Genomic DNA, 18,638 nt, shown 5'->3' with positions numbered 1-18,638 from the left:
TACATATATATGTGCATAATGTGCACTGTCGCTATGGCACAGTTTTTTGTTTGTTTTTGTTTTTGTTTTTGTTTTTATTTTATGAATAATCTGAAGCATATATTTATGAAGATATAGTATTTTTTCCCTGAGCTCTGCTGAATAGGAGGCAGTGCTCTGCAGCTGCTCCCCAAGCGACCAGAAGACTGGTAAGGATTATTGGATATCCCCAAGGAATTTGGGAAATGCCATGCATCTAGGACCTCACTAAGGGTCTGGGGAAACGTGCTTGCATTCCAGTTCTGATAGCAAGATTATGTAGCCTTCTTCAAAGTATATGCATCAGTCTCTCCCAGGGCTGTGCCCAGAATTCAAATTATAATTGTGCAGCTAAAAAAAGGAAAAGTTATTATCCAGGGAAAATTTGTCAGGTGTCCTCTGGCTGTGGTGAGAACTGGACTAGGTTTGGTTTTAAATGAAACTGAGTTCTGGAAAATAGGGAAACTTCCTGTATCCATCTAGGAAGAGCAAACTCTCTTCTTCTGTAACATATAAATGCTCAGTTTTTTTAGCATCTATGACACATTAAACATCAGTCTGAGTTGAACCATGTAAGGGAAATGCAGTAGGCAACTGAGTTTTCCATTTTTTGTCACTGATCTGGAAGACAAAGACCACTTTGATCAACACTTTTGATTTTATGATATTTTAATTAAATTTTTCATTTTCATTCATTTAATCTTTTCACATATAAAGCTCACCATAGGTTAATTTGGGGTTTCTCAGTTGTCTTCTGTGTTTTTCTTCTGGGATTCAATCACACCTGCTCTTTTATCAGCAAAATACTGCTAATTCAGATACTCAGGCTTAGATCAGTCTTAAGATCTCCCAGTTTTGCTTCCTTTTTCTCCCCTTCTGATCCCAAATAAGTCTTACATGTTTTCTTTCACTGAGTGTGCTACCTTCTCCTTAAGTAAATTTCATAGTCTACTCTTTCTGAATTCACTGAAAGCTTTAAAAATTGTCAAGGGCATTGGGGCTTGGAATTTATAGAAGTAAGATAGCCTGGTTGTATCCTTCTCAATGGCACCTCATGCTCTCAGAAACCAAATGAACTATTGTTTAAAAGCCACTTGTTTTCACGCTTCTGAGTGAGTTTCAGCTCCATGGGAACTCTTAGCTTTTCTGTTCTTCGTTCAGATTATTTTGATTTCTTATTACCCCTATTGCCTTGCAGTAGTCAATACAAGCTTTGGAGTGCTTTAAACAACTCTTATTCAGGCATGGGATAGTAAGTCCTCCTCATTAACAGAAGATAAACCCCAAAGATATCCTTTTGCTTGGGTTGTCTGGAGCAAAAATACAAAGTTCTCAGCACATTTGATCCCATAAGAATGAGAAAACTTTTGTGCCCATAAGATTGGGAAAGGTTGAGAAGTCAAAAAAACTCTGCACTCAGTAAAGTAAAGGAAATTACAGTAATCTGCCTGAACTACCGCCCTGCAGTGTTAGCTGGGAGTTCATGCTCAGCTTTGCTCCCAGCTTCCAGCTAGCCCACGTATTTCATCTAGAGCTACGAGCAATGGCAGCAGTGCTGGCTTTTAAGAGGAAAGAGGTGCTGGTCAGACTTATTCTCAAGGCTAAAAAATGTGCAAGAAGTTCTTCGAATACTTTAAACCAAGCTATAATCATGATAACACCATTCATCACAGCAGCCCCCCCTGCCAAACCAACCCCTTTAAACACAACTCTTCCTGCTGTATAAAGTCATTCAATGAAAGATTTTATTACTGCTGTCTGTACTATTTTTCCAGGGCGCTACCATAATAGAAATCAACACAGAGAAATCGGTAATAATCACACATGTTTCATATTGGCTCCCATGTGGAAAACATTTCAAAGGTGTCAGTGCCTGGAAAACCTGATGGTTTCATTGAATACCAGAATGAAACTCCTAGGCAAACCCTGAGGAGAGATTAACACTTGGAAGTATAAAATTCAGGTAGTAATGAGAAGCCAGGTGTTCACTGTCAAGGATTCCAAGTTTCCCTAATTACGGGCAAGTATCTGACTTTAACTGCCTCTCTCAGGTGAGCCAGTAATCCTTTGTTGACAAAGATTTATAAAGAGAAAAAAATAACAATAGGAAAAGAAAAAGAAATATGCCTCTGTTTGCTGCTATGGAGAAAATATTACACAGCCAGTCCTATTTCTAACTAAATTAAGATGAGAGAGGGAGTTGGAAGTCATGTTGCACCCACAGTGATCATTCTGCAAATTGCAATATGGATCTAGAATTTCATGTTAATTACATTTTATTTGAAAAGTGCTGCACTACACAGTATTTTCCACAGCAGTGGAGGCTTGATTCTGCTCTCAATTATGTAGGTGTAAAGTGGAGTATCTCCAGTGAAGCTAATGAAGTTAGAGTAGTTTAACACCGAAATGAGGAAGATTACAAAAAGGCCCTAGAGCCTGCAATATTGCTACTGCAGTTAATGATCATTACTGCAGAATGCTGTAGTCTGGTAATTATTTTGTTCGTGCAGGTAGAAAGATACACAAAACTGGCATTGATTGCATCTGTAAGAGAAATAGTCCAAAATTCTCCAACCTAATACTGCCTGTCCAAATTGCATCACATATTCCTTTTTGTGTGTATTGTGGTTCTGTGCAAAAGGGAGTGTGTTCAGATTTTGAGGAGGCTGATTTAAAAGGCTGCATGGGAAGCTGAGCATCAAAGTAACAAAACTGTGCCTTCTGTTTCATTAATCCTTTAGGCTGCTCTGATGTCTATTACCATTATGCAGAGAGCCCATTACTTTTTCTGCTTTCAGAGTGTTTTGGTACAGACTTTAAAGTATGACAACTCAGGCAGTCCTAGTCAAAACCACTTTTCAAATCTTGGCTTACCAGTCGCTTCGTCACATGCCAGCCAGGCTTTCCAAAGCATCATGTGGGGATGTATCTAGGGCCATAAAGTGGACCTGAGTTCTTGTTCCTGGGATTTTGAGTGGAGCAGGCTAAGGTGAGCCCAGGACAACAGTGGATATCTTCAGTTCGACTCTCCCAGGGCAGGTCTGGACACAGGAGCTACATCTATGCTGGTAAGCTAACCTGGGCTGGGAATTTATGCTCAAGCATTGACGCATGATTGTCCATACTTAAACTGCTAGTAGGACCCCTGTAATGGATTTAACCACCATACTATCCGAGTTGGGGATGGATGGGAGCAGAACATACAACAAGAACTATTCTCAAAAAGCAGTTGGGATATGGTCATCCTGTTTTGAGGGGTCATGAGTGTGCATGAATGCAGGCTGGGCCATGCCCCTTGGCTTCTGAGCCTACAAAAGATCTCTACTCTAAAAAAGATCTCTAGTCCGCTTGCATTTGTATAGATGTAGCATAGCATAGATGCAGCAGCCACGAGGTTGAAGCAGAGACAAGTCACCACCAATCCATCTTACATTTCCCTTGAAGCTTGGTAGGACCAAACGCAGGTACCAACATGGTAGCCCTGTGGTAACCCAGTGGCTACTGTTGAGGAGCTAAACTGTCGAGGAGCTGAACTGTATGCTTTAGGGCACAAGGATATTCCACATGGAGAGGCCTGGATGCTCTCTGCCTGGTGATAGCATCCAGCTGACCCATTGCCTGAGTAACTATGAGCCACCAACCCAAATGTCCTTCCTAGAGATGCCCCAGCCCCAGGGAACGCCAGGGTACAAGGGGACTGTGGGCAGCCTGATGGTAGCATTGATGTGAATGTAGGGTCTCAGGACATGGGCTTCCTCCTATTCCTGGGACTGACCAGGTCAGGTACAAGCTCAGCGTAGCCTTAGAGTAAATGAAGTAACAATGAAGGAAAGTGGATGCACCTAGCATTTTAATTCTACTGAATTCATACTTTGACAGTCTGAGTATAGCCAATGCCAGCCTCTTTGTTAGTACAGCTATCTGGTTTATATATATATGTCCACCATATATTAATATATTTATTTAAAGGGTAATTTTTTTGTGAATGTATTTCTTAAAGACTCCCATGCCAACCTGTTTTCTCCAGCCAGGTGACTCAAGCTTAGCATCAATATTTGTAATGAATTTTGAGCATATGCCAACATACCAGTGACAACAGGAGAACAGATCATTTGAAAAGACATTATTAAAAGTTTACTGTTTTCAGAGAAACTGTTTTCAGCAATACTGCAGTCCAGGTAGATGCAGATTTAACAACAGCTATATCACTACATCAGCTACATTTTTCAAAGGCAGAAGGAATGCAAAGGTCCCCAGATCAATTCAACTGGGAGAGGGGAGGCTGTCTTTATGTGTCTTTTAGGCTCCCAGAGATTTCCCACTTTTGTACCTTACAATTGGGATGGCAAGTCCAGAAATTATTCTGTAGCTGTGCTTTGATGGACACAAGTCCAGAAATTATTCTGTAGCTGTGCTTTGATGGATTACACTCTTCTGCCATTCCGTGCTTGGAGGTGTTGAATTGCTGCTGACTTGTTTGTCACAATATTACTCCTATTCCCTTTTAAAAACGACTGTGTGTTGGCTGCTCTTGCTTCTCTCTCAAGTGACGGTGAATTAGAGGGGAAGCATGGAAGAAGGTGGATTCAAACAGTCTTTGCAATCAGCTCGGGTAGGAGGCAAGCAGGGTCAGGGACAGTTTTACAGTGTAGAGTTTTCTCCTTTTTCTTTGCATTTCTCTGAATCAAAGTGTACTTCTTCACCCCTCCCCAAACAGAAAGCCAACACAAAATTTCCTCAGGCAAAGCATTATAAATTTCTTCTCATTAGGCAATTGTCAAGTATCGCAAGAAGCTGAATTCTGAGAGGCTCCCCCAGAAAGGGAAGACAGCTTTATCCGTAGGATAAAATGCAGCTTGTCCTCAGGAAGGACATCACAGTTCAGCTCAGAAGCACGAGCTGGAAAAGGCATACTGCACATGTTCATCATGTAATCTATCTCCTAGGATGCACAACTTGAAAAGAGTTCGTATGTCACCGCAATATGTCCCTTTGTTTATCTTCCAGACAGACTTCATGCATCATGTTGATAAATTGGGCAATGCACAGGGCCAGTTCCCTCCTACTGAGGTGAGTGGGAGCTGCATGGTGCCTGATACCAAAGCTAGGGAATTATTCAGATTGACTAACATAGCTGAGCGCATGCCAGGCTTGTTTTAATTTCCTTGTCAGATCTCTTGGGGAGTTATGGAGCTGAGGGGTGACTGGGATTCAGGAGCAGACCAGAGTATGGTAGCACCACTTGCTTAGCAGCACTCCATGTAGCACACACAGCTCAGGACCTGCAAAACGGGTGTTTGTATAACTTGGGGAGCAGCCCAACAGCAGGTGCAAGAGGCTCAGGGCCCAGGGAAAACAAAATCCCCCTTGCTCTGCTGAAGTTATTGCTCAAGGTTTATCCTTTTTAGTATTTGTCCTGGAGGGTTACTTAAGGCATTATTGTAACATAAACAATTATTAATAATGATCAGCAGCTATGTTACTCTGTGTAAAAGAAAACAAAGCCAAATAAGGCCAATCTTTTGCAATACTACTTGCAGTTTCCTATAGGGACTGCTGTGTATCTTCCAGCCATAAAATAATTAAATCTCACTGCTTTTCGGTGGTGAAGGAGCTTGAACACACACTGAGGCTTCAATCCTCACATGGATAATATCTTTGGGAGTCTGGGTCCAAATATTAAGATCATATTTTACCAAAATGGCTTTTGATTTTTATTTTTTGTTTGAATACTAAACCAAAATAATTTCAAAGCCTGTTCAGTGTCAGTGCATGCTGGACTCTGCTGCTTTTGTTCCTCACATTTGTGGAGTGAAATAGTGACCATTTTCTTTGGAATCTGAAGCTTAACACTGAGCAGTGTGTCCAGGCAGCTGCTGACCAGTGCACAACTTTGTGGAGCCCATCTGCAGCACTGTGCTGTACCCAAGTCAGCCGTCTCTTGGGGCCTCACATGAAGACCTCATGTGCAGTCTCCTGCTGGGGTTTCTCCACCAGCATCTGGTGTTTGCCCCAGGATAATGCAGGCAAAATATTGCCCCATGACACAAAAATGATTTGCTCCTTCACCGATGGATATTGTGCTATAATGGATAAAGCTGTTCAAATGTAATGGAAATTGCTGATCAGCAAGACTGTCCAGGGTAGCATCCCACTTCTGTGTTTGGGAACAGGAGGGAGTGTAAGTCTGGATGGGTATGGGGGAGGGCTATAGGGGCTGTAGGTTTGTGTAGTTATGTCTTGTCCATCAGAGTGTTCTGGTACCATAGACGTACCTCTGAAATAGACATAACTCCAAAAACTTCCCTAGTGTAGTGGTCTGGCCAACAAACACATTTAATATTGCTTCTGTTCTATCAGAAAACAAGAAGGAGTTAACCCAAGTGCTGTCATCATCATAAATACAGCTTGGAGAGGGAGGCAGCTAAGTCACTAATCTGTTCTGAATTCAGCCTGGTGATGCAGAGAGAAAAGAGTGTGTGGCCAAGAAGAAAAACACTGTGTATATCAAAACACACACGAAGAAAATTAGCTTGAGAATGGGAGATGCTGAACATAAAGAGAAGAAAGCAAGCGAATAGAACCAAAGATGACAAAAATAAACAGCCACAGCCAGACTCAGATGCTCTCTCTCCCATTAGAGATGACTTAACCAACATGCATTGCCTCACTGGAAAGGTATGCAGGCAGGTGTGACTCAGGATCAGTCCAAATGTAGCTTGTTGTTCTACCCAAGGTGAACATTAAAATATAGAAGTAAATAACTGTATTTTGTACCTGAATTAGTAATTGCAAGGGACTGATTCCAACATGCCTTAGGGATTTAGCCATGGAAATCCCACTGACCTTCAGTAGTGCTTATGCACCTACATTCCTTAGGCGCTTTAGAAAATCTGTCTGTATGTACTGGGCTCAAGGGAAAAGTCCACTGCTATTATTATAATGTGACTATGATTTTAAGATGCTGTAATGTACTCAATTTTATACAAATTTACACAGTAGTATTTGTCAGGTCAGGGTTGTTGCCATCAAAGCGTAAGGTTCAAATGGGTGCGAATTACTGAGACTTAACATTGTACTTTGAATTATGTCTTTTTATACTTACATGAGAGTGAGCTTTCTGAATCACATCTGGTTTTTGTGCTGTTTACAAACTGCTCCAAAAAGCTGAGCTGAGAATATTTGCAGTTAGTTCAGTATGTCAAACAGAGGAATAGAATTTAGCTCTATTCTTAAACCATGATTATTTATGTAGCAGGCATGTTGGCCAACAAAAAGAATGAAAGCTGACGGGCATGAAAATAACCAGTCTGCTCGTACATGAGGCTTGCTTGCAGTGGTCCCAGCAGGAGCTTGAAGAGGACTGTGTAAATTGTGAAACAAAGAGTGCATAGTTAATACATGCCAGAGATGACCATTTGTGGGGCTACTTAATGCTACAAATCCCACATGGTGGTGAGGCTGTGAAAGGGCAGAAAGAAAGCTACAGGAGCATTCCCCCATGCTTTGGGAATATGTGACTATTGGCACTGAGTGTGGGCTCATACACCAAGTTACCAGTTTAACCTAAAAATGCAGAATAAGTATAAGAAGACATGTAGCTGTTTGGATTGTGCACATCCAAAGATAAATTAGGGGAAGATTAAAACAAATTACAGTTGTGAAATGAGGTAATCAGAAGTGTGAATGTGTCAGTGTTGTGACAGCCACATGCCATAATCTGCTGCTTAGAGGCATACCCACTGGCACACGTACTGTGAGAACTATTATACGAAAACATATAATGGTTTTCCATGGGGTACCTACCTCATTTATTGAATTACCATCATTTCTGGATGAGACAGACCATCAATGATTAGTTTTAACCTTCTTTTCTTAAGAAATGAATCTTTTGTTATTTTCTGCTGGCCAGCCCTCTCTCTAATGACTTTAAATCTATTGGACAATCTAATCTAAACTTGATGCGGGGAAGAGGAGATAAAGTGCATCCTCAGAACCTCACTAAGTTGGCTCAACAAGCATATTAGACATCAGTGAATCACTCACTCAGAGTGGAACAGATTCAGGTAATCCTACATAGTTAATGCTACATTTCACAGTCTGTTTGGGTTTGTCACTCATAGTGCTCCTCATACACAGTCCCAGCAACAGGCATTCAGCAGAGAAAGAATTTTCACAGTGCCGTGGACTTTCTTCGGCAACCACTACTCTATCAATGGAGTACCTTGCAAATACAAAGTAAGCTTTACAATGATAAAGGGAAAGATAAATGTTATTATCTGCATGCTATGGAAGAGGATCTAAGTCTCCAATTTTGGCTACTTCAATAGTTATTTGTATAAAACGGGACAATTAGATTTTTCTGATGTGCCAAGCACTGGCCATTCTCAGACAGAGCTGGGACAACTCAGAACCACTGACAAGACCATCCATCCCATGGACTCAGAGATGCAGGTCTTGCAGTACTGCTCTTTTGCCCTGCTGTGTTGTATGAGTGTGTGTCTGCTAGAAATGTGCTGTTTTGTGTGGCTTACCTCACTCCTTGTAAACTCTACATAATGCAGTGAACTCAGCTGAGGCTGGAAACTCAAGAAATAGGGAATATATTACTGCATTTTCAACACAGAGTGGAAATTGTGGAAAGGTGAGAGTTTTGGCACTGAGAGCGTGAAGAACAGCTTACTCCACTTAATAGCAAGCCAGGATGAGAAGCATTTTGTCCGTTGTCAGTACCTCACAGTGCCTCTTCTCTCCCTCCCATCCACCTTTCTCAAACTCACATTCCTGAATCCCTGCAAACTCCTCATCTTCCAAGATCCATCTCACAATGCTAAGGCAGGCTGATGGAATAAAGCAGAACTTTGTCCTTTGGGACCTTTGTTTCTCTTATCTTTCTTTCCTCTTCTTTTATTTTTTTTCTGTTTTCCCCATGGGAAAGAATCTTTGTGCCAAATATTTCTCAGGCTTCTCTAATGGGCTTGTCTAAAAGGGAAAGGAAAAAGGAATAAAAGAGACAAAGCATGAAAACTTTTGCAAAGATGAAAACATGAGGGTATTTATAACACTAAAAATAAGGTAGGATGAACCAAAGGATCACTCTGGAACACCTTGATGGTATGGCCATCTCCTTGGTGTCATTGGTTATTAATTTATGGAAGATTTTATGGGAACAGGATGCAAAATATTTCTCATATTTTGGCTACTTCTATTTAACCTGTCAGCTCAAAACTACCAAGATTTATGAAGTAATTTCTAATTGGTGTAATTCACTTATATATACCATAGGATCATCTATAAAATCTACTCAAAGATATATAATATATAAAATCTTAATCCAAATAGGCAGTTGGAAGCTGCAGTATGAAGCTTATCTGTCCTGTTTCTTATACAGGAAACCTTCTGTTATAAGATTATTTTCATTGCCTATATAGCATTCTGTCACACACAGACTCAAATCAGCAACCTTGTTTAAAGTATAATTCTGTATAAAGTGGAAAAAGGAGAAAGAAGACTGCAAATATTTTGCTAATATGTTGAGGAAACTGAAACTCTTATTTTAAAGCTGATACTGAGCTATTTCAGGTTTTAGATATACATAACATTATGCAGTCAGAATGAAGGTGCCTCATCCCATATTGCAGTGCTCTTGGTATAATTATGTGCAATATCTCATTTAATTTCATAAAATTAATCCAAGAGCAAGACTGCGTGATCTTGTATGGCAACATAACTTTGTATTCATGGCTGATTTTTTCCCCTTAACACAGAAAAATAATGTGGGTTGATGCAGTGTCCTAACACAATAGGGGCTAATGAATAGAGCTTGCTGCACTCAAGAGACTGCAGTTCAATTACTAGTGGTGCCAATCAAGTCAGAAATATTAACCATGGTAACAGCAGATTTGAGTTGCGTGGAAAGAGGCAGTGGCTTCTTGGGGAAGATCGCCTCTTGGGAGGGAAGGGGATGCTCGCAGCAAGAGTTGCAGAAGGCCAGAGAATGCTTCTTTGTGGCGAAGGAGAGCAGTACTCAGCTCATGCTACAGGGAGCTTTGTGCTGTTTGTGTGTGTTTTCATTGCAAGCGTACTTGAGGGGCCGTAACTAGTAAGTGTGACTAACTACGGGGCCCATACTATGTGCAGAACCTATAGAACTGTATTTCCTATGTATAAGTGTGCAACATATTAGTTAATCATGTGAAAGATAAATTTCAATGCAGATTAGGTCCTAAGCAGAAGTAAAACGTTGCTGAAGTCAGTGTGACTGGGCTGAATTACACCAATCGAAGCTGTAGCCTTTTATAAGGATTTACTTAATATAGTGCATTTGTTCTGCTGGCTGATGATCAGAGTGAGGATCCCTTGATTTGATACAATGGCAGTGTTATGTATTAGTAGCATGAACAGGAAGCAGCTGGCGTCCTGTTCAGAAAACAATTTCAGTTTTTATTGCAGAGAACAATATTGAAAAACAGTGTGTGTGTGTGAGGGTCCTAATCCTTAAAAATGCGGGAGTTTGGATATTGTCCCTTTTCATTGACTAGTCACTTCTGGACTAAATCTAGATTTGTCTCTTTTCACAGAAAGCTGTTCTGGTGTTGGTCCGTTGGAATACAGAGAAAACCAGCTAAAGCCCCAAAATGGCTATTTTGCACCTGCCTGCTGCCTCTCCTTCTGTTCCAGCTGGTGAGTATGCTCAGTTGTGGAGTGCTTTTCCCTTTCTCTTATTCATGAAGAGATGGCACATCTTTTTGGTCAGCATCACTGAAACACTTCCTATTCTTTGTCTTGGATGCCATTAAAAAAGCCAGCTGTTAGGGATGGTTACTGTGTTGTGGTGGCTTAGCTCCATTGTTAACTCAAACTTCTGCAAAAATGTAAGAATAGGTTTCTTAATAACTGAAGAGTAATAGCAGCCTATAAGCGAATTTGAATGTGCTTGCAAAGCTGGTGAAAATAATGTGTACTGAAGAATCTGGAATGTATCAGAGAGGTTCCTCTTGTGTAGTTCAGGCTTCCCAGTCCAGTCTTATCACCTTAGGCCCCTCTTGTAGTCAAACACAATGCAATGGTGGGGGGCAAATGAAGTGAAGGCAGGCAAGGCCATTCAGTAACTGAGGCTGCACCCTGAGGAGGATGAATTGTAATTCCACTTTTAACACTAAAATAACAGTAAAGAGTGGCTGAATACTCTGAATGCTTAGTTCAAAGTCTAGGGCATTCGCTTTGGAGAAAAGTGGTTTGGGTTCAAATTGTGTTTAGTGAAGGACAGAACTGAACCAGTCTCATGTGTCTGGGCAGAGCTGTAATTACTAGGAGAGAGTACAAAACCAGAGTGATGGATAGCAGCATTGTCATCATCTAGCTCTCAAACCCTTATTCCAATAGTTCAGTTCAAATCCAGAAATAATTTTGAAATTAAACTTTTTGGCATATGCTGTATATTATTTCACCTGATCTTGATTTGTCATGTAATCACCCCACAGCACCTATTGAGTTGCTAGTAATGTCTGCTTTAGTAGGCAATGTGTGAAAATAGAGGAAACAAAAAGAATTGGAAACTATGCACCCTAAATCCCATCCTTGGCTCTGTTGTCTTTCGTGGAACATGCTGCGTTATCCCAGATCTTCATTCCTTTACTTTCATTTTTTCTTCTTCTCTAAAGAATCTTTATAAAATAATCTCAGCCATTTTGGCAGACCTATAATTGCACTATTCTCTACAGTAAAATTTGCTAATAATTGGTAAGTGAAAAGGCACCATCTCCAAATTTTTCTTCTTTCCCTCCAACAAATGCAGTTAAAAAAATTGTGGTTTTGGATTCCTTCCCCCTCACCTGAGTGGAAGTGTAGGAAAGGAAATCTGTTTAATCTTCATTCTCATGCTTTCTTGATTCACCTGGCAGCTCTTGGGAATTTAGAGGAAAACAGTTCAATAAGGCAGAGGAAAATTACAACCTAAGTTTTATGCAATGTTTTAGGATAAATGAGATTCCACTGTTATTATCCCTCACCATTGCCTCTCCTCAGCTCCTGTCTGCCATATGAAGAAATGTACTCTCTTACTAGCAAAGTATTTGTGGTAGAATATGGATTTAATAACAGGATAAGTTTTATTTCTGACCTAATAACTAACGTTAGTTGAATGATATTCAGACCAGATCTACTAACAACAGTATAGCCTTTGTTTTTAACAATATTGCACTCTCTGTAAAGAAAGAAAATATCTCCATAACAAACAAAAAATCCTAACAGACCAACCAACCAACCAAATAAAAACTGAGGGCCTTGTGTCTAGTATAAGCCTCATAAATTGTTCTTCATGGGCTTTTTTTTCTTATTTAGAAAGGTTAGGACAATAGTTTCCTTTCAGAAAATGTTTGCCATCAAAGAATATGAGCTACTCAGTTATTTCCTTGTCTGAAACCACAATTCTTGATGTCCAATATGATTTCACTGGCCTTTTAAATAATTGCAGGTTACAAGCTATCAATAATGCACATCCTTGTAAAAGGCACAAATCCACTTTAGCTTCTTCCTTTGCATGTCAACATGAGGTTTGTCACAGTCTTGTGTCTGAGTAGTCATTTACAATAGAGTCATGCTAGAATGGCAGCAATACGCTGTGCTTGGTGGAAATATGCAGGAAATATGCAGGGTGTTCCTGTGTATGGAGGTAAGTCATTCTTTTATCAGGTGAAAGTGAATTCTGTGGTATAAACAGAAAAGAACATGAACTTCACAGAGATGATAAACCATAAGCTCAGAGGCTGGTGGAGCCTGACCCTCAGCTGGCATAAAAAGGAAAGAATTGCTGTCTTGAAATCAGCATAAAGAGCCGAAGTGAACATGAGGCAGAGGCAGATTAGAAGAGTGTGGAAATGGGAATTACCTTACTGCTGTGACAGTAATTTACCTGCATTGCAGGTACCCTAGGAAAATAGGATGTCAGAGCCCCATGGGAAGCTGCCCAACTCTAAGAGGGCAATGCAGGGTGCTTACTCGAGCCAGGAGTGGGACATACTAAGGGCTGCCTTTATCTTACCCTCTGGCTTTCAGCTGAAATGTTTTCTGCTCTGGGAGAAAGCCCTTATTTAGCAGGCTAAGTGTTTTCTTGTGTCTTTATCTGACTGGTTCTGGAGGTGACACAGACTTTCCTACCCAGTCTACTGCAGAGGAACTGGGAACAGAAGAGGTCACACGGTAGTCAAAAGGAGGAAAACAGTACAGCAGACACAGACCAGTCAATACATACCAGGAATTTGAAGAAGGTACAAAATGCTTCCATTACCATAGTAATCACAGTTATTAAGACAAGTTTCAACCAGTCTTTCCTGTTTAATAGTTAAGAATGTAATATAAAGGGTAGTGAATTGGATAACAGAAAGCAGATCTCAACACAGAGTAAATGCAATCGGAGATCTATGTGCACGTAGATCTTCCTCATACAGAATATAACCTTGTTAGCAAGGAGAAGATTCCTCAGCACTATTATCCTGCTGAATACAAGGAGTTAGGCTGTTATTTTGTTATATGCTTGACTCGCTTGTTGATCTTTCCAAAACAACAGAACCATGATCCAGGCCTCAGAATCACTCAGTTTGAAGACTTGTGGAGGTGCATAAGTACTAAACTGTTGTAAATGGCAGGGGAATGATTCCTTTTTTAGAAAAGAAATGTGGCTGCCATTATTACTGTTTGTATAACAGTCCTGCAGTTTCTTCACAATTTGTACAGATGTGTTCAATTTCAGTCATTTGCCCTGTCAGTTTTTCTGATACACGGTACATCATTTTCTTTAAGATGCCTAAGTGGTGGTGATTAGTTGTGTGTGATGAATGGACAAGGAAGCTTTACTTTAAAAGGAAGAAATCTATATGTGTTCTATATGTGAAAGTAAAACATAGACTGGCCATTGTAAATTACATGTTGCTGTAGTTCCTGCTTCATGTTATGTTGAAGCACCACAGCCCAAACAACATTCAACATGTGCGATGGCCATAAGATATTAAAGTAGAAGTGGAGAGCCATATATCAGAATGTCAGCATTGGTAACGCTCAGCCAGTTAATCCCCAGCAGCCTCTGGTACAAGTCAGATTACTCTGGAGGTATGTGTGGTGTCTCTCTCTTTTAGCAGGAAGTTGATGTAAGTATGAGCTTTCTAATGTAAAAACAAAAAACAGGGACCGTACTTTAAAAGCACAAGCAATGATGCTGGAATGCTTCAGTTCATTTGGTTGATGAGTTTAAAGTGATGGCTGTTGAAAAGTTTAGCTCTGACATCTCTTAGTGACTCTGCAAAAGAAGAGTAAACCCCGACATGGTTTTCATGTCCTTCAGGGTGCAAGGATCTGGCTGTGAAGAGCATCTGATCACCAGCCTACTCAGACTGGAATATCAGAAGGTTAGAGGGACTTTGGCATTAGCTTCTCAGTCAGTACAACAGAGCTGGTCTAGGGACGGAAATGGCTGCTAGATGCATGTGCTGAGCAACTCCTCATTTCCATTCTGAAAGGTCTCCTATAGTAACAAGTGCTATAAGAACAACTATAGCTTGTAGATAATTTTGGTGGTGATGCAGTTGTACGTTAACACATTGACATATTTCTACGTTGTGCCAATGGAACTGCAAGGGCAACCCATAGTATGGATAAATAACTAAAGAGAGAAGCCAAGCTTTGACAAACTATACCCAGTAATGAAAAGTTCCATCAAGAATTCTGAAGATTCATACAGGATTTGTGTTCCTTTCCTTGGATTGCTTTGCCTTGCTTTGCTTTCCTTTCTGCCAAGAAATCAAGCAATTTAGCAGAGGATGGAATTACAAGATCTAGACTGGAATCACAGAATCTGAGCAAAAGATGTATATGTATATGTGTACACATAGTGCAAGACTAAAATTTATCCCATTAAATAAGGCAGGCTCAGAAGCTGAGAGAAGGAGACAACAAACAAGCCTTCCACTCCTACCTCTCCCAGGAGGTTTCAATGTCTTAAAATAAATGGGGAAGCATCCCAGGACATGTAAGCAGCCAGCTTAGCACTTCCTAAGCACAGAAAAATCTAATATTGCTTCTCCTGAGATGAAGTTGTTGAGTAATTAAACAATATGATCTACTATTATCTAGGTGGATGCTTCCTCTGACATAGCTGATTCCAGAATGTAGATGATGTGGAGCAAATGTCACCAGTTCTGTGTACAACAGATCAGTAGTTTTATAGTCACCAATGACTAGAGGTCAATCAAAAAGATCATGGGAGGTGGCCTGCAGATGAAATCTGGAACTATATTAAGAATTATTTTCAGTATTACCTTCAAGTAGAAGTTTAATTATGAGATTCCAGATTAATTTTGATTACTTTGAATGACAGCAATGACCCATTGGCCTTAAATGCTTGGGAACCAGCTGCTGAAAGGCAGTACATCCCAAAGTGCTGCTGTCCACACCTAGAAACTGACAGATAATTGTGCTGATTTGGGTTAAAAAGTTCATGAATGACCAAGAATAAGGGAAGGCTCTGTATCAGGATTTCTGGTTGTGGAAGAGAGTTAGAAATATGGCAAATGAGGACAAAATCCACTGTTTGAAGGACTGAATACTACTAATAATACTATGTCATCTTGGAAAAATTATGTCACCCTTGGAATCCAAGCAATTAGTCAGTTTTTCTGGCATTGTGACATTATTTCAGTCACATTACTTTTTGGAAATGAGCTAGATTCATGGCATCAGCATCCAGTTTCTAGAACAACTAGCAGAATACTCATATGTGACTTCCTTTTCTCCTTTTCTTTCTCAGAAATGTCAACATTTCCCTAGATGAAGTTGTTTATGCATGATGAAACTTGTTCAATATTCTTGCATCCCTTCTTTGTGCTTGAGACAGAAGCCACTGTGAGGCTCCGTTGTAATGGTAGACACACACGTGGAGTTAGATAGTACTGAAGAACACCCACAATTATAGCTACCTGGGCTTCACACTTGAGAACAGAAGCATCCACCAGGAAGGAAGAGATGACACTGCAAAAAAAAGAGCAGATGGTAGAAATCGTGTTGGTAAGCAGCTCCTCCAACAGTTTTATTAATGTTTTTTTTTTGTTCTCATAACCACGAAGAAAGGTTAAACAACCAAGCCCTTGGAGATGGAGGTTTTCGCTATGGTAGCGAGTAGGGATTGTGTGCCCCTTTCCTTCAGCTGTCTAAAACTATCAATAGCTTTTCCAATAATAAGAAAAAATAAATGTAATACATTCAGCATTTGTGATAAACCAAGCTTAGGTTTAAAATGAGTTATTCCTTGCAATTAGAGACAATAGAAGGGTATGTAGAATGGTAAAACTACAGTGCATGCCACTTTAATCTGGCTTCATGAAAGACATGTTTGCCTTGCTAAACACTTAACTCTATTGACAGTGGAGCTGAGATGCCTTGCAATCAGCCATTATTTGATCAGGCAGTTCTTGTTGTACTGTACATAGCTAAAGAGTTGCTTTAAATACAATAAATAAAAGTAAAATCTTACACAAGGCAGCACAGCTTAGTAATTGCTGTTTTGGAGCTCACGTCGCTGCAGTTATTTAGCTCAGCATTTCATCTCCAGCTGCAGCACAATTTTTGCCAAATATAGATAAATGAAGTTAAAGTTATTGGCAACGACTAGTTCTGTATCCCTGTTTTGAGTTCATAGATTTCATAGGAAAGGCCTTCCTTTATTTTTGTAGCAAGCGATTGTTTTGAACTCCAAACTTCTTCATGTTCCATATAACATAGTGGTTTTGGTTCTACTTTATCAGGCAGATACTGTTAAACAGAGAGAATGAGCAGGTTCCCTGTTTGAGAAATACACCATGTGAAATGTGAGGGAGGAACAAGCTCAGAAACCAAACTTCACTCAGCATAATTTAGGAGTTTAATGTAATCTTGATACTGAACTTGCAGAGAGTGCCTTTCAGCGTGGGACGTCTAACTCTACAGAGTGCTAATTTCATTAATTTCATTGTAGTATGAGATGACCTGGTAGCACGGTCTGCTGTAGACTGTCCCTCTCACTAAAAATGATGTTTCTGGTTTCCACTTTCCAGTTTCCTTTCATTCAAATTTAACAAATGAGACAATACATATACAAATATACATACATGATAGATACATAATATTGAACATGTTCTAAGTCAGTATAGAAACATTTATTATTAAATAAATTCAAGAATTGTGAAATATACTCCTATTTCTTCAGATTCACTCAATTCCATTTCCTTCTCACTTTTGCAAACACATTAGATGATTGTCACTTTTACAGCTCTTGTGTTTATCTGTAAACAAGTAAGGGGGGGGGATGTGTGTGTCAAGAAATGCTGATGTTTCACCCTGACCCACCTGGCTTCTTTTCCTTTGATCTATGATCCCTTCTGTTAAAAGACAACCAGAAATGTCTTACCCTCCAGAAAGCAAATTCACGGAGCTTTTATTTTGAATGGATATGCATGACAAAACACATCTCAAGAACTGCCATGAAATAGCCTAGATATGGGAAGGAGAAAGCACTTCCTTCTTTATGTCCAAACGCTGGTCTAGAGTTTCTTTCCACAGAGTTTCCATATTAAAAGCATGTGTAAATCTTTTGTCATATGCTACTTTTGCTGTGGTAACTTCATTTGGGACCATAGCTATAGAAGTAGTAAAGTCTAAAATTACATTCGGAAGATGCCTAAAGTTTGCCAGTGAGATTTCACAGGGAAACCCTATTTTCAGAATTAGGAGAGCAAGCAATTTTTATTTATATTTTTTCAGTGAAATTTGCCTGATTCATGCAGAGTGACTGGTTTCAGCCAAAGAAAAGGCTTCTCCTTTTTGTGATTTCTCACCAGCTTTACTGACACTGTGAGTTTCACTTCACAGATCCATGTCACCCTTTATTTTTCCAAATAAAACTAGGGAGGTTTAGTGAAGATACAGGCTTTTAATTGAAAAAGAAAAAAAACAACACAAAAACCCCACAAACCACATAACAAAATAATTGCTGCTGATAACACAGCAGCAAATGAAAAACAGATATTTGTATTTGCCTGCCTATTATGCAAGAGGGCAAATATGTTTCTTTAGCTAACACAATGATTTTCAATAGATGTTATGAAATGATCCACTTTTCAGATTGCACTCATTTTGATAGTAGTATAGAAAAGTTCAGCTGAGAACATCTCTTAGCTCTTTTGAAATTCATGGGGTCTCACAATGTAGGGTGCATAACTTCTTCCTATGCTACAAATATGGTATTTGCTCTTATACTGGGCTTTTTCACTGAAACAGCTGAAGCATATTACAAGTAGAGCTAATTAGGAACGATGGGGTTTTTCAGATAAGAACTGTTGGTGAAAACAATATTTTTCACTTTGAAAATATTTTAATTACAGAAATAAAACTTTTTTTGAAGAGAACATCTTTTTCCTTGAAGGCTGTCTTATGGAAAAAAAGGTACCATTTCCCATGGAGAAAAATAAAAATATTTCTGTTTCACTGGCTATAATACAGCAATAAATTTCCAACACAGAAATCAGGACTATCTAAATTAAGAACAGTATTTCAGCCTCCAATTCTCCTTGTACTGGGTCTATTATATGTATTTT

At 39.7% G+C, this 18,638-nt stretch overlaps 1 long non-coding RNA gene across 1 annotated transcript in view; it reads left to right on the top strand.

The window, feature by feature from the left end:
* Positions 1-10,602: 10,602 nt before the first annotated feature.
* Positions 10,603-18,638, top strand: part of LOC106896620 — a 41,057-nt gene continuing 33,021 nt past the window's right edge. Inside the window, exon 1 of the long non-coding RNA XR_001413650.1 lies at positions 10,603-10,701. This is a non-coding gene — a long non-coding RNA (uncharacterized LOC106896620). The remainder of the gene's footprint in view (positions 10,702-18,638) is intronic.

This window comes from Calidris pugnax, unplaced genomic scaffold (genome assembly GCF_001431845.1).
Source record: "Calidris pugnax isolate Ruff unplaced genomic scaffold, ASM143184v1 scaffold171, whole genome shotgun sequence".
Taxonomy (NCBI): Eukaryota; Metazoa; Chordata; class Aves; order Charadriiformes; family Scolopacidae; genus Calidris; species Calidris pugnax.
The sequence above is the reverse complement of the archived record's forward strand: the minus strand, read 5'-3'. Positions and strand labels throughout refer to the sequence as shown.